Source organism: Megascapheus bottae, chromosome 15 (genome assembly GCF_031878675.1).
Source record: "Megascapheus bottae isolate mThoBot1 chromosome 15, mThoBot2.hap1, whole genome shotgun sequence".
Taxonomy (NCBI): domain Eukaryota; kingdom Metazoa; phylum Chordata; class Mammalia; order Rodentia; family Geomyidae; genus Megascapheus; species Megascapheus bottae.
The window spans coordinates 10,293,557-10,307,621 of NC_143523.1; positions in this window are offsets into that span (position 1 = coordinate 10,293,557).

Genomic DNA, 14,065 nt, shown 5'->3' on the forward strand with positions numbered 1-14,065 from the left:
CTAGTACACATACACACACACACACACACACACATACACGCACACGCACACACACACACACACACACACAGGCGAACATGCACATAAATTAGTAAATCTATATACATAGAGAATGCTGAACAAAAAAGGTCTCACACTTCTCCCAGAGCCATCCATAGAGTAACATCATGGCTTCAGTGATAGCAGATGATACTGTAGAGCTTAGAGAGGAGCCTTGGGCACTGATAAATCTGTGACTTGCTACTAATTCTGTTGAGTTAAAGGTTTGTTTAGTTTGATATTTGGTTAGGTAATGTGTGGAGCTTGGGTCAAGAGACAGAGAAAATCCTAGGGAAATGGCCATGATATTTTCATGTTATCAACTCTGGGACCATTTAGGAGAGAGTGAGACTTCAGACATTATTAACTGATATATGTGGAGTTAGAAAATTCTACGCCCACAGTGCTTTCTTTATAATATTGAAATCTGAGCTAGGGGTTACATGCCCGTAATCCTGAGTCACTCCAGAGGCAGAAGCAGAAGAACTGAAAGTTGAAAGCCCAGCCCAGTCAAAGTTATCCAGAACTTACCTCAAAAACAAAATGTAAAACAGAAGAGCTGGAGCCCAACACAAAGTGGTAGAATGCTTGCCTGGCAGACATGAAGTCCAGGGTTTAATCCCTAGGACCATAAATTCCCCAAAAAACTAACAGCTAAACACTTGTTTAGACTCTCTGCTCTCTGTATCACCTCCACTTGGACAGATAAACTGAATAGTTTGGATAGACCATAAGTTCAGGGCTCTGTAACTCCAGTGCCTATCAGAACTCAACTTCACATTTGAGAATCCTACCTCACCACTGCTTAGCTTAATGCTTTGCTGTCACTCTCTTGAAATTCTAAATGATTTTTAAACAAGGAAATCCAAAGTTTCATTTTGCATTACTTCCTACAAATTATGTAATTATATTATTGTTCCTGCCTAAGGGAGTAGGTAAGGCCCTGTACCAGAGCATCAGATTTATAGGTCTCAGAATCTTTATTTCTAGCACCCAGTCTACAAACAACTAAATGTTTTCATTAATACTAACTATAGCCTTACTTAGCAGACACAGGGAGTTGAGTTTTCCTTCCTCATACTGACAAATATTTTCCTAAGAAAAGCTGAGTTATGGAAAGAGAGAAAACTCATGAACCCTGGCTTTTGAGGAGATTCCCTCCAGAGAAACTCAGAAATGCCACAATCACTTTTCCTGTCATCCAAAATAACCAGAGAAGGTCTGAGGGGTACCTAAATTCATGAAGGAATCTCATGATAATAGAGACTGTTGATGTAAAGGGAGCTGTTCTTCCCAGCCTCTTTCCCTAGCAGACATCACCAACCATAGTCCCAGACAGTATTAATCAACCAAGGCATGCATTTCCTCTGAGCCCTAGTCTGGCTCCAGATCCCATCTCAATCTAGGCAACTTCTACCAGTGAACTAGATATGACAAGGCAAGTAAGAATCATTTCCCAGGTGAGCTGACTGGGACTGGGAGTGGAGAGCTGAGGCAAAACAAGTGTAAAAGAGTCACTCTTTTTTTTTTCAGATAAAGTAAACTTTTAAAAGGGTCACTCCTTTTAAGGATAAATTGACTGACTAGCTGCCTGTGTTGAAAATAAACAGAAACCCAACACTTTCGGGGAAATGATATCATCACTGTCAACTCCTTCCCTTGAGATACTAAAAACTCTGGGGCTGATGGAGTAACTTGACTACTTTTGATAGGAAAAGTACCAGGTAATTTTTATTAGCATATTCACTTCTATTTAACCAATGGTATGCTGGAGCTTTGGGATCAAGGGGACTTTATCCCTTGGTCAAATTCATTAGCTACCATACTTTAAAAGGAAATCAGAGGATTTGCATTCTTAAATAGGAGGTAGCTAGCACATTGCCTCTGAGGTCAGGAACTCAGCAAGAAGCAGCAGCACATCTTGAGACTCGTCTCACCAAATTGACATTCCTCTAAACTCATAGTTTTTAGCTCAAAAATGTCACACGTACTAAAACTCACTTGAAAGTATATTAAATTCCAAGATTCTGCTGTTGGTTAGAGAGAAGGGATACATATGAGAAGGCTGATTCTAGGATCCAGAGCTCTGCTTCCAACCACAGCAATATTGAGCACTTCATCAGGACTGATCAGCTTTCTAACAATGTGCAGGGCAGCGGGGGGGGGGGGCGGGGGGGGAGCGGGGATGGGTAGTGTTGGAGATCCATCCAGTCCTTCCAGGGGCGTCCTTGGAGCAGAGTTGATGATTAAAGTGAGATCCTCCCTTAAAAAAACCCAGAAAAACAAAAATAAGGAAGTAATAGCAAAATGCCCTTTGCTAAACACAGTTTGAAATACTGGATCTGGATAAGTGTTAAGAGCAAAGCTGAAGGGAGGGTCATGTAGACGAAGATACTAACAGAACTTCCTATTTTCAGACAGGAAGTTGTTCAAGCTGTGAAATACATCACCTCAGCTGTATTATCTGTAATAGAGTAGCAGTTTCTCTGATCAGCTGTGCCTAAAACCTGAGCAGTACATACATGTACTGTATGAGCAGTACATACGTGTGGAAGGAAATGCAGTCCTTGCTTAGCCCCCGATGAACACATAGATATAAAAATAGCATCACTACATTGGGGATGGACATTCAAAGAGGACTGAGCTTTACAGAGGACTTTGTTCATTTTCATACTTCTAGTTTTCTTAAGGAAAATGGACTCAGGTGTGAACTGTGAAATTAAAAATCACTTAAGACTGAGGGAAGGGGTTTATGCCTGTAATCACAGTTACTTGAGAGGCAGAGGTCAGGTAGCATCTCCTTCTTTCTATTTGCTGCAGGGAAAAAAATGGAATACATCCATTTACAACTGGTGTTGCTTTTTTATTTCTAGATTGGAGCATAGAACCATACAGATGGCCAGAAACCAGGAAGAGTCTCTGTGCTTTTATTACATTTGTGTAGTGATTAAGGATTCCTTCCTAGATATTTCTTATTACATTGCATGTCCACATTGGCTATGCAAATCTCTCTTTCCAGGCCAGTCTTGAATATATTAACAAGACTATTGATGTCCATTATTCACTTAAATATAGATTAGAAATACTGACAAATACTTTCATTCAGAGGGTTTGATCATTTTCAGATTGCTTCTCATTCTACGACTTAACCTTACTCTACTTCCAACAACTTTCAAGTACGCATTCCCACAAACTCAGAGTTTCATAAAAAATGTAGTAAATAACCTTAAAGCCCTTTATGAATAATTATGAGTTTTTAAGTTTTTGTGAATCCGCATATTAATTCTATCCCATAAATAAAACATGAAGCAAAAATCCACTGTGTTGAGTGTCAGGGGGATAGAAGAAGAGAAGGAAGGATAATTATCAGTTTAATGTGGGAACATACTTAACCTAAAAGATTACCTTCAAAATTGGTGACATCCGAAGTATATATAATTTACAAAGATGTTTTCATTTAAATAAAAAGAGGGTGGAAAGATTTCTGTTGAATCTCTGCCATTTTTTTCCAGCTCTCTCAACAACCACATATGATTGTAAAAAGCAATTGTCAGAAATTATACACTGGGAATGAATGCATTCACATATTTCGTTTCTTTCTCCTCTAAGCATTGCGGACCATGATGTCATACTTTCTCATATTTAGCATGTAGTCTTTACTTCCCTATCTAATAACTATAGGGTTTGGTGTTATCGTCATCATTATTTTTAGAGAAAGAGGTGACTGGTTATTGGCAACATCAACCGCATTCTGTCCACGGTGAGACTTTGTGCAGAGAAAGTACCAACGGAGGTGTTCCCCAATTATTCCATTTGGAGGTCACAAGACCAGCAACAGTCAAGGTAGAGTCAGGAGGGGACTAAGAAATTCCTCTGAGGTGTGATGGTCCTGGATGCCAGTCACACCTTTAGTCAGCTGGCGTATAAGAGAGTCCATGATTAAGACCTTGAGACCCAATGTTTGATCTTTAAAATAGCTCCAGATCCAATAGTGCAATGCACTTTTCTGCTTCTCCTGAGGACCATGTGTTAAACTATCAGATGAGAAGAGTCCAGAGTCATTTACACTGTATCCTTGTCACATTTGAATCCTGCCTTTTGCACAACTCATGCTATTGTCCAAGTGGCTTCTCTCTCAGAGACTCTGAGCTGTTTCCGTCTACTCTCCAGGGCCATGTGGGGTTGAACTGAGTTTTTCCTGTGGTAGCCTATTGCTTGATTTGTGGGCAAAAAAAAACCCTAGTGTTTTGGAAAACTTTGGAAAAGGCTACCCACTAGTAATCACGGTACTGTGGATCTCCATGTTTATTTAAACTGTCTCTTCTGAAGAAAGCTTCATTTAAAATATCATTTCATCCTCTTCTTGATTCCAAGAGAACTGGTTGGAGGCAGTGCTGAGGCTTTGTAAGTGGGCTGTGGATAAAATATGATACAATTTCAAGAATCTCCAATGCTCTCAGACAAAGCAGTGTAATATTAATACCCTACTAGCAGCTCAATTTCTCTTCCATCTTGATTATTTTTCTCTCATCCTCTGCTGTTTTGTCTTATGTGGAGCTGGGAATTTGTGGAAACCTGGACCATTTAAAATGACACACATACAAATTGCACAATCAATACAGAATTAATACAGAAATCGATAGGAACTTCTCACAAGGCACCCATAAAATAGTGACTTATGTGTAAGCCCAACAAAATACACTTAAATCAGCCAAGGGTAAGGTGCGTGGGAGAGTAGATGTGTGAATTCTTTTCTAAGAGCCTCAGTATTGTAATTTGTAAAATGGAAATCTTTTTAAGAACAGTATTTGGGTTGAAGGTGGAGTATAGTGTTTGTGTGGCTATCTGTCTGAGAGGGTTCTCAGTAATGTTTAGTTACAGTGGAGTTCCAGGATGAAAGACAAGGACATTTTCTCATGATAGAAGGATACCTTAATTTCTCATCCCACTTCTTTTTGAAGACCTTTATTTTCTTGGTACTGTGCTTGGTAGAAGAGATTCAAAATAGAATGAAACAAGCCTCTATGAGCTCAAGAGGGTAGAGAAATATATAACCCATCACAAGATGCACACCAAAAGTCCCACCTAATAAGGAGACAGAGACAGTGACGAAACCTCTTCATCTCTTCATGTAGTGACTTGGTGATCCAAATGATTAATAAGGAGGAGGGAGGGGTTAAAGATATTGTTGGAGAAGTAGGACTCAAGAAGGGCTTGCCCCACCCTGCTCAAAGGGATCGTAGTTGAAAGAGTAATTAATTAAAAAAAAACCTTTTGTAACCATCGTGCCTTGGTTTTTTAAATCTGTCACTCAATTATGAACTTGCAATTTATGATAAAAACCCCTCCTTTGGGTTATATTATTGACTTCATTGCTAAAGTCTCCCTTAATTGAATCAGCAATGTTATTGAGAATACACAAATCATATTTGGGCTGTTTTATCCTACTTGTCGTCTATGATAAATCTTAGATGATGAAACTTTGGTTTTTCTACAGCCAATATTTTTAAGCTATAATAAATTGCAAACGCTGTAGTTGGGACCGAAAAGAAAGCATTATTTTTGGTAGTATGCTTGCCACTGTGTCATTAAAATCCAAAACGCATCACATAAGTCAATTCTATCAACAAATATTGGACTTCATTTGGAAAGGCTCCGAGTTCTAGCTCCTCCCCTTCTTGTATTATGGTATTTTCAGCTAGACCCTGTAGTTAACAGCGTAAGTTAATCTTGCCATGAACAGGATGCATGGACTTTATATTGCAAGCTCAGCTGCAGTTTCAATTATGGAGCCAACCTTTTCATGGAGCTCCAACACTTTCAAAAATCCACAACAAAAATAGTAGGCCAGCTGCCCAGGCTACCAGGAGAGGACCCTCATTAGAAGTCATTTGCATTCCATTAACCATCAAGCAGTGGGTCAGTCATTGCCTGTCAGACCTTCAACTCATTCTTTCTGTGTTAATTAGCAGAGAAAGAAGGAGTTAATGAAGATCTTCAGCTCTGGGATGACTCATCTGGCTCTTTAGGTCTGATCGTCACTCTGGACCAGTCAGGGTACAGCAAGCTAGGATGCTTGGAGCAGGAGAGGGCAGTGGCACAACTTTCCTTAGCATTCTCAGGGGCCTTCTGTAGGGTTGGCTTTGTTAGCTCAAGATTAGAAGGAGTTAATTGCTTCAAGATTGTGGGAGAGATTAGGTTACTGGGGTGGGATGTATCTATGTAAGCATATGTCAGTGCTAGTTAGAAGATAGGAGACGCTTATTTTAATAAACTTATGAAAAGAAGAATTAATTTGTCATTACATTGGAAATCTTATTTTATTAACTTAATTTGAAAATGTAAAGCTGTCTGAAATGCCAGTTTTTCACTCACTTTCCTTCTGAATATGTGTGAATCATAGATTAGCTGCTGTGTCACACTGGTCATTCAGGGCTTTTTTTCACCATATCATTTTAATTTCTTTCTCTCTCTCTCTCTCTCTCTCTCTCTCTCTCTCTCTCTCTCTCTCTCTCTCTCTCTCTCTCTCTCTCGCTTTCTTTCTTTCTTTTTTTTTTGTTTTTGTTTTGGTACAGATCCTGGAACTTGAACTCAGGGCCTGGACACTGTCCCTGAGCTTCTTTTTCCTCTAGCCTAGCACTCTAGCACTGGAACCACAGCTTTACTTCCGGCTTTTTGAGTAGTTTGTTGGAGATGAAAGTCTTATGGACTGTCTTGCCAAGGCCAACTTCACACCATCGTCCTCTGTTTCCTGAGTAGCTAGGATTACAGACATGAGCCACTGGCACCCAGCTTGTAAGTCATTCTGATGGTGGGATCTGACTGGGGGGTGGGGGAGATGGTGGAGAGAAGGCTCGTCCTAAGAGCCCTGGGGTTTGTAACCTCTGGGAGACCCACAAGCAGAACTGCCATGAGAAAAGAACTCATCCCCTTTGCTCAGCTTTGCTTCCCGCCTTACATGTGCTGCTTACGTACAATGCTGTCCCAGCAAACAGAATGAGGAAGGGAGCTCAGGGGAGCCAAGGGACTTTTCTCTGAACTAAAGCCATCAGAGACATTTTCTGAGTGTTTTGTGTATGGCTCCTCCTCCCCCTCCTCCTTCTTCTCCTCCTCCCCTCCTCCTTCTCTCCTCCCCCTCCTCCTTTTCTCCTCCCCCTTCTCTTCCTCCTCTCCTTCTCCTCCTCCTTCTCCTCCTCCTTCTCCTCCTCCTCCTTCTTCTTCTGTACTGCTACCTTAGCTTTTTCATCTAAGACTGGTATTCTACTACTTGAGCAATGCTTCCAGTTCTGGCTTTTTGCTAGCCAATTGGAGGTAACATTCTCATGGATTTGTCTGCTTCTGTTGGCTTTGAACCAGAAGCCTCAGCTTCCTGACTAGCTAGAATTGTAGATGTCAGTCACTGGGGCTTGAGATGGCTGTGGCCATCTGAGTAAGGCTAAGTCCCCTATTGTTCCTGTCTTCTAGGCTCTTAGGAGGCCTGGTTACTGAGAATTTACATTAGGACACTATTGTAAACATATTATTCTTATCCCTTATTTTAATCTTTACAAGAAGCATGTGTGACAAGGGCAATCTAATGTCCCCATTGTCAGGTGAAGAAACTATGTTGTGGGAAGATTATGTGGCTTATAAAAGGAGGCACAGGAGAAATGTCAGCTGTCCTCTCTGAGCTTCCCTTCCTAGAAAAGCTTGTGCTCCGTGACCTGATAGGGGATGGATGACAGTTGAGTGGGGTGAGGCTAGTGGGACCCTGAGCTTCTTTCCTGTCCAGATGGACCAGGAACTGCCCAAAGAAAGTATGGCTGGGGGAAAAAGGGACTAGCATTATAAAATCATCTGGGCTTGAGTTTTATTCCACCAAAAAAAATTTGGAAACTCGGAGTTTTCCATAAAGTCTCCTGAGTCTTAAATATTTTTCCAAAAGAATGTAAATGCTATGCAAATCAAAAAGAAACCATCTGTGGGCAATGACTGATGACCCCTGCAGATGATGGGGAGTTGGGGGAGATGTTTCCCACACCGTTCTTCACACGCAGGTCTTTAGGAAATGACTGAATGACTCCACAAAGCCAGGAGTGGCACTCTGCCCTGTGACTCTGTTAAGGCACTGTACAACCAGCATTGTCATTCAGTATTCTAGCTCCTTGCTGCAAGAGCATAATGCCCCATCCCTGTGTTGACCTTTCTGAGACAGAAAACTGGGCTGGAATTATGGCGATTATTATTTCAGCAGAAACCACTTGAGTTCCTTCCTGAAAGTTCAGTGGGTCCCCTTTCTTGACTGGGGTTAATATGAGTTGGGCCAAAATTAATCTTCAAAGTATTTAACAACCAGACAGCCACAGAAGGTTAAGGGTGAGCTCTTAGGACCCCTGAGACTGGACCACAATTCTACAGTCTTTCTGCCTGACCAATGGCCTACCTAGAGTTATAGATTTTTAATATCATTTCTTCAAAGCATATGTAAAGAAGAGAAGAAGGCTTGTAAGGATGATTCTAGGTGCTCTATTATCATTAATGAGAATGAGTACACTGTGATGAGGATTTTGATACATATTGAATTCTGTATAACACAGATATCATTGATGTTGTTATGGACATGATCTCATTTTACAAAAGAGAGAACTGGATCATTTCTCAATATGACACAGCTGGTTGGTCTTGCTGCTTCCACAGTCCTGGCTGCCTATATGCACAGGATCAGAAGTTGGCAATGTTTATGAAAAGGGCCAGAGAATAAATTGTTTATACTTTGGCCTCCTTATAGATGCTACTACAACCATATAACTCTGCTGTAGTAGCACAACAGGCATATCTGTGTTCCAGAAAACTTCATTTACAAGAACAGAGAGCACCCAGGTTTGGTTCACTGGTTGTAGTTTGCCAAGTCTTGCCCAAGACTACAGTTATTTCCTCAAGAAGCCAATTCCGTCTGGTCTTTCCCTCTAGTGGAACTTATGGAGTCTGACTTCACTGTTTCTTTCTAAATTCAGTTTTCCATGTGGTCCCACTTGAATCATCACTCTTTTCTCATTAGGAACTCAATGAGGGGACTGCTGGGTTTTGTCCTATTTGATCAACTTATTGTTGCACTTGCTATTGGAAAACTCACAGGTCAACAGATGGTCAGTAGACCACCATTAGATCACCAGGTTGCTTGAGTAGCAAAACAGAATATCAGGACCCACCTTACACCTGCTGAGTCAGGCTGAACAGTTCACAGGTTCCAGGTGATTGATCTGCACAAATCTATTTGAGCAACACTGGGACAAAGGAAATTTAAAAAGTAACTCTGTGACTTATTTGAAATTGACTCTAGATGTAATATATGGTGGATGGAAATGAGAGCATTTTAACAACAGTGAATTCCTGAAACAGCATGGATAAGAGAACTGCTTCTGTCATGAATAGAAATGACTTCTGATGTTGGTGCTACATGTTGTGTGAACAGAGCCAGTGTCTGGCAGTGCATCACAGTGGGCCTCCTTAACTGTCCATACGGGTCCCATGCTAAGACCACATCTGTTCCCCCACAATATCAAGGAGAACCTCAGGCTGAACTGTGTGCCAGCTGGGGCCCACTATCCAGGTAGTAACGTTGGCTACTGCATAATAGTGAACAATCCTTGGGGACTTGCCTTCTGGTAGAGCAGTAAGTGGCCTGAGTAGTGGAAACAAGCTTCTCTCATCCTGGAGAGAGAGGGAGCCGAATGTTTCCTTTTGGGGGCCATTTTGTGTAGCAGATGAAATGTAAATGACATTATCTTGATTATATTAAATAAAAGCTGAAAATAAGTCTGGATTACCTTGCTTTTACAGCATTAGTATTGATTGTAGTTCATCTATGCCTTCCTTTCCCTTTCATTTGTTCCCTTTCCCTTCTCTTTCCTTCCTTCCTTCTTTTCATCTTTATTTTCTTTCCTTCCTTTCTTCCTTCTTTTGCTTTCTTCCAGGCAGAAATACCTTTGGAGCTTTAATCCCCATAGTTCTTAGCCAGTTCTTCTTTGTAAAGAAACTGTCTAAGCTGTGGTTAAGTCCAAGTATAACAGGCACTTCCAGGCAATGTAGACTGGCAGAGGGGCTTAAACCAAGAGTGAACCTGGGTTTGGACTTCACATATCTCCTTGGATTAACCCTGCTTTGGATGAACTGCCAAGGTTTTCTAAAACCTTCTGGCTTGTATATTAAAACTTGGCCCCAAATTGAGCACTTATTAATGTCAAACTTGCCTTTTCTCATTTCTTCATATTAACAATATATTTAAAAATTCCAATTCTCTCTTCAGCTTGTAGTCAAAAGGTTAGTAGAAACAAGTTATTTCCACCAGTGAGAAAGAACTAAGGAAGGAAGGAAGGAAGGAAGGAAGGCAGGAAGGAAGGAGGGAAGGAAGGACTAGAGAGGGAGGAAAGGAAGGAAAAGAGGGAGAGAAAAGGAAAGGAGGGAGAGAAGGAGATGAGATGAAGTAAAGAGAGATGGAGGAATGGCCAAGAAAGGAAAAGGTGAGTAAAGCTGAGAAAGAGCTTATCTCAGGCTCAAATGTGGAGATTGTGAAGGGCCTTTATTTTTTAGTTAGAAAATATCTCCTTGAAATAAAAATGTTCTGGTCATATTTAATCACTTTGCAATCATTGGACCTAGCTCCTGAGATTCATAAATTTGTATGGAATCATTAAATAATCAGCAAGAGGTGGAGTGGTGAGACATTACGCACTAGATGAGAGCAGAGAATTGGCCCCCTGGATAGCATATATTTCCCTCGTTCTGGCATTTGTCTAAGAAGCAGAGACCAAAGGTAGCTATGAAAGGCCAAAATACATGATGCATGCTACATACCAGTAACCCTAGCTACAGTGCATGACAGGCCTTGACTCCTCCCCAAACACACCTGGTTTCAATGGACCATTTTGCTACAGTTTAGGTGTTCCTGAAATTTAGTTCCCAGAATCCCTTCCTATGAATAAACCTTTTTAACACAAATGCACTGTGAATGAATTTTCTTTGAGGACTCCAATTCTTTCCTTAAGGGAAATCATTCATTGACAGACACATATTTTCAGATCCATATCTATCTCTCTCTATATATATGCAGGATGCTGAAGATACACAGTTTATTCATACTCCCATGGCCTTTGAGAAAGCCACAGCTTGGTGAGGCTGGAGAAACCTTGGCAATATGAATCAAGTTATTCAATCAAGGTTTATTAGGGGTCTTTAATGTGCCCAGCACTGGACAAATAATTATAGAGTGACAGTGAGTTTAGTGCTCAAAGAGGAACCACAAGAAACAGAAGAAGAGGGAAAGGAAAGAGCTAGGTATCTCAGAGAAGATGACAGCTGGCTGGAGAATGGGACATTTGCAGGATATATTGGAGCTAGTTGGGGAAGGCAATAAGGAAGAGAAATGCACAAAACAGGAGCCCAAAAGAAAGCAATGGGTAATAGCACACAAATGATGAGCACTTGTGTCTTTCTGAGCCATAAATGACCAGACATGGTTTGGAGGTCACGGTGTTGGGGAGCTGGGGAGCAGCCCAGTCTCCAAGGATTCCTGAGCACTGCCATCTTCAGGAATGTTACTGTGAACCCACTTGGAAGCCTAATTCCAACATCATCCTGGAAGCCTGAGGTAGAGTCAAGATGCCCCGAAGAGGAGGTGCTGGCAAAGGAAGGGACTTGTTGGAGAAACATTGTGGTGGCAAAACTGGAGCACATAGCTGGAGCTGTCTTGGGGGTTGGGGAAGAGGGAGGCATTATGACAACTCCTCACTCTGTGCATGGGCAACTTCCCTGATGATGAGCTCTGTCTCTGAAACAGGCTGCAAGGTGGTCATGGCACAGCTTAGGTTTCAGTAAGGTGAGCTAAAGGAGCTCATGTGGAGCTGAAGCTGGGGAGGAAACTGGACCTGAGAAGAATATTGGCGAGTATCTGAACCACTGTCCACCTATTATAAGCTTCCCATTGGATGATAGGCATGCATCACTATGCCCAGTTTGTTCAGAATCAAATCTTGTAGATTTTTCTACCCAGGGCCAGTTTAGTTCTCCCTGTCTCAGCCTCCTGTTACCTACGATCACAGGCATGAACCACGAGCTTTCCACTTAAGTACTGTGAAAAAAACATTGAGCATGTATTTTATAAGCAACCCTTCTCTCCACCCCAGTGGCTTCTTCCAACTTCTCCAAGATCCACTTGTGTGAGCTCCACTTGACCCCCAAGGGGCAAGTTAGCATTCCATTAAAAGATGTTTTGAACAATTTAAATGGTAGTCAAGTGACTTTACAAATGCTTTCATGGTTCTGTGGGTAAAATACAATGGTGGAGCCTATGCATAGCATGCAGGAAGACCTAGAGACTACCCTAGCTCTCCCGCACAAATAAAGAATCCTCCTAGAGTAGTGACTCAATCTATAGCATAGAATCCTACGTAGGTTTGCTTCCAGATTTGAAAAGTAGGTAAAGGATGGATTGATTTAAAATACAAGCCATGTAGCTCATAGAATAATTAAATTTTCTAAGCACTGGGGACATCTTAAAGATATAGGCAGTCATCTTCGAGTACCAGGAGCTGTCCTCTAAACCAGGGTCTCTGGAAACCCCAGGGCACTATGTTGGACCTACTATGATAATACAAGTAGGAAAACAAGGCTGTTAACACATAAGCTGAAAATAGAAGGCATCAGGACCCCAGTTTCCCAGATGTGACTTCACTGTGCCTTAGGCTGGGGCCAGGGAGGAGCTGAATTTCTTTCTGTACTTCATCTTGGCCAAAGGTTTTCCTGAGCAATACATCACTAGGAAGATAATGGCTATCTGCATCAACGTGTACAAAGATGAAAAGCAACACTGCCAGGCGTCCGTGGTTCATGCCTGTAATCCTAGCCACTCAGGAGGCTGAGATCAAAGGATTGCAGTTCAAAGCCTACCAGGGCATGAAAATCTGTGAGACTCTTATCTCCAATAAACTACTCAAGGAAAGCCAGAAGTGGTGCTATGGCTCAAGTGGTAGAGCACTAGCACTGAACACAAAATGGCTTAGAGGGCAGTATCCAGACTCTGAGTTCAAGCCCCAGGACCAGCAAAAAAATAAAACAAAACAAAAACAAAAAACCAGTAAGGCCATCTGGGATTGGATGAGTGGAGTAAAACATTCTAGAAACCTCAGCCTGATTTCCAGAAGAGCACGGGAGATCTACCAGTGCCTATTTTTGTGTCTTTGTTAGTATGGGCCTCAAACATCAGCCTTTCACCACTATGCTAATTGCCCTTTAGTCACAGAACTGTAAGTAAAGTTATCCACAACTAGGAATGAGATAAAAATGTCTCCAGTTGAAGTAACATGTCAGAAACTCTGAATGAATGGTATAGGTTGGGTCAAGCTTATTATTCATGGAGAATGCCTGGCCAAGGTATGCATGGATAATGAGAATGCCACTATCACAAAGGGATCAAGGCTCAAGCCCTGGGATTGCTATGAAATACAGTATTGTGTTTACACACCATCATCTCATGCCTCAGAAACAAGTGAAGGAAGCTTGCCTTGCCACTACAGCTGAGGTCCTGCAATACCCCCAGCCTGAACAGGTTTTCCCAGAGACTCAGAAAGGGACAAGAGAGAAAGAAAAAGCAACAGAAGTGCTACAGCACCAGCTTCAGGAAACCAGCCTGTTGGCATGTCATAAACATCATGGCAAAAAGAACACGTCGTTAAAGTCCACATTCTCTGATTACGTGTGTCAGATTCCTGAGTATCTTGAGCATGTGAGCCTGCTAAAGATATCCTGATGGTGGATCTGTGTACGATTTGCACAAATGAAGCATTTGCATAAAATAAATGAACAACTATAAATACATGCTTATAAAATGCTGATCCCACTGACTTCTCTCATAAAAATAAGTGATGAGAGCTGACATATATAGGCCATGTGGTTTGGAGACAATCATTGTATGTTCTTGACGCAGGCTTGGCATTCTGTCCCAAAACCAAAACTGGAGGAAAACTCCAGTGTGGGCATTTTGGAGGCCTGT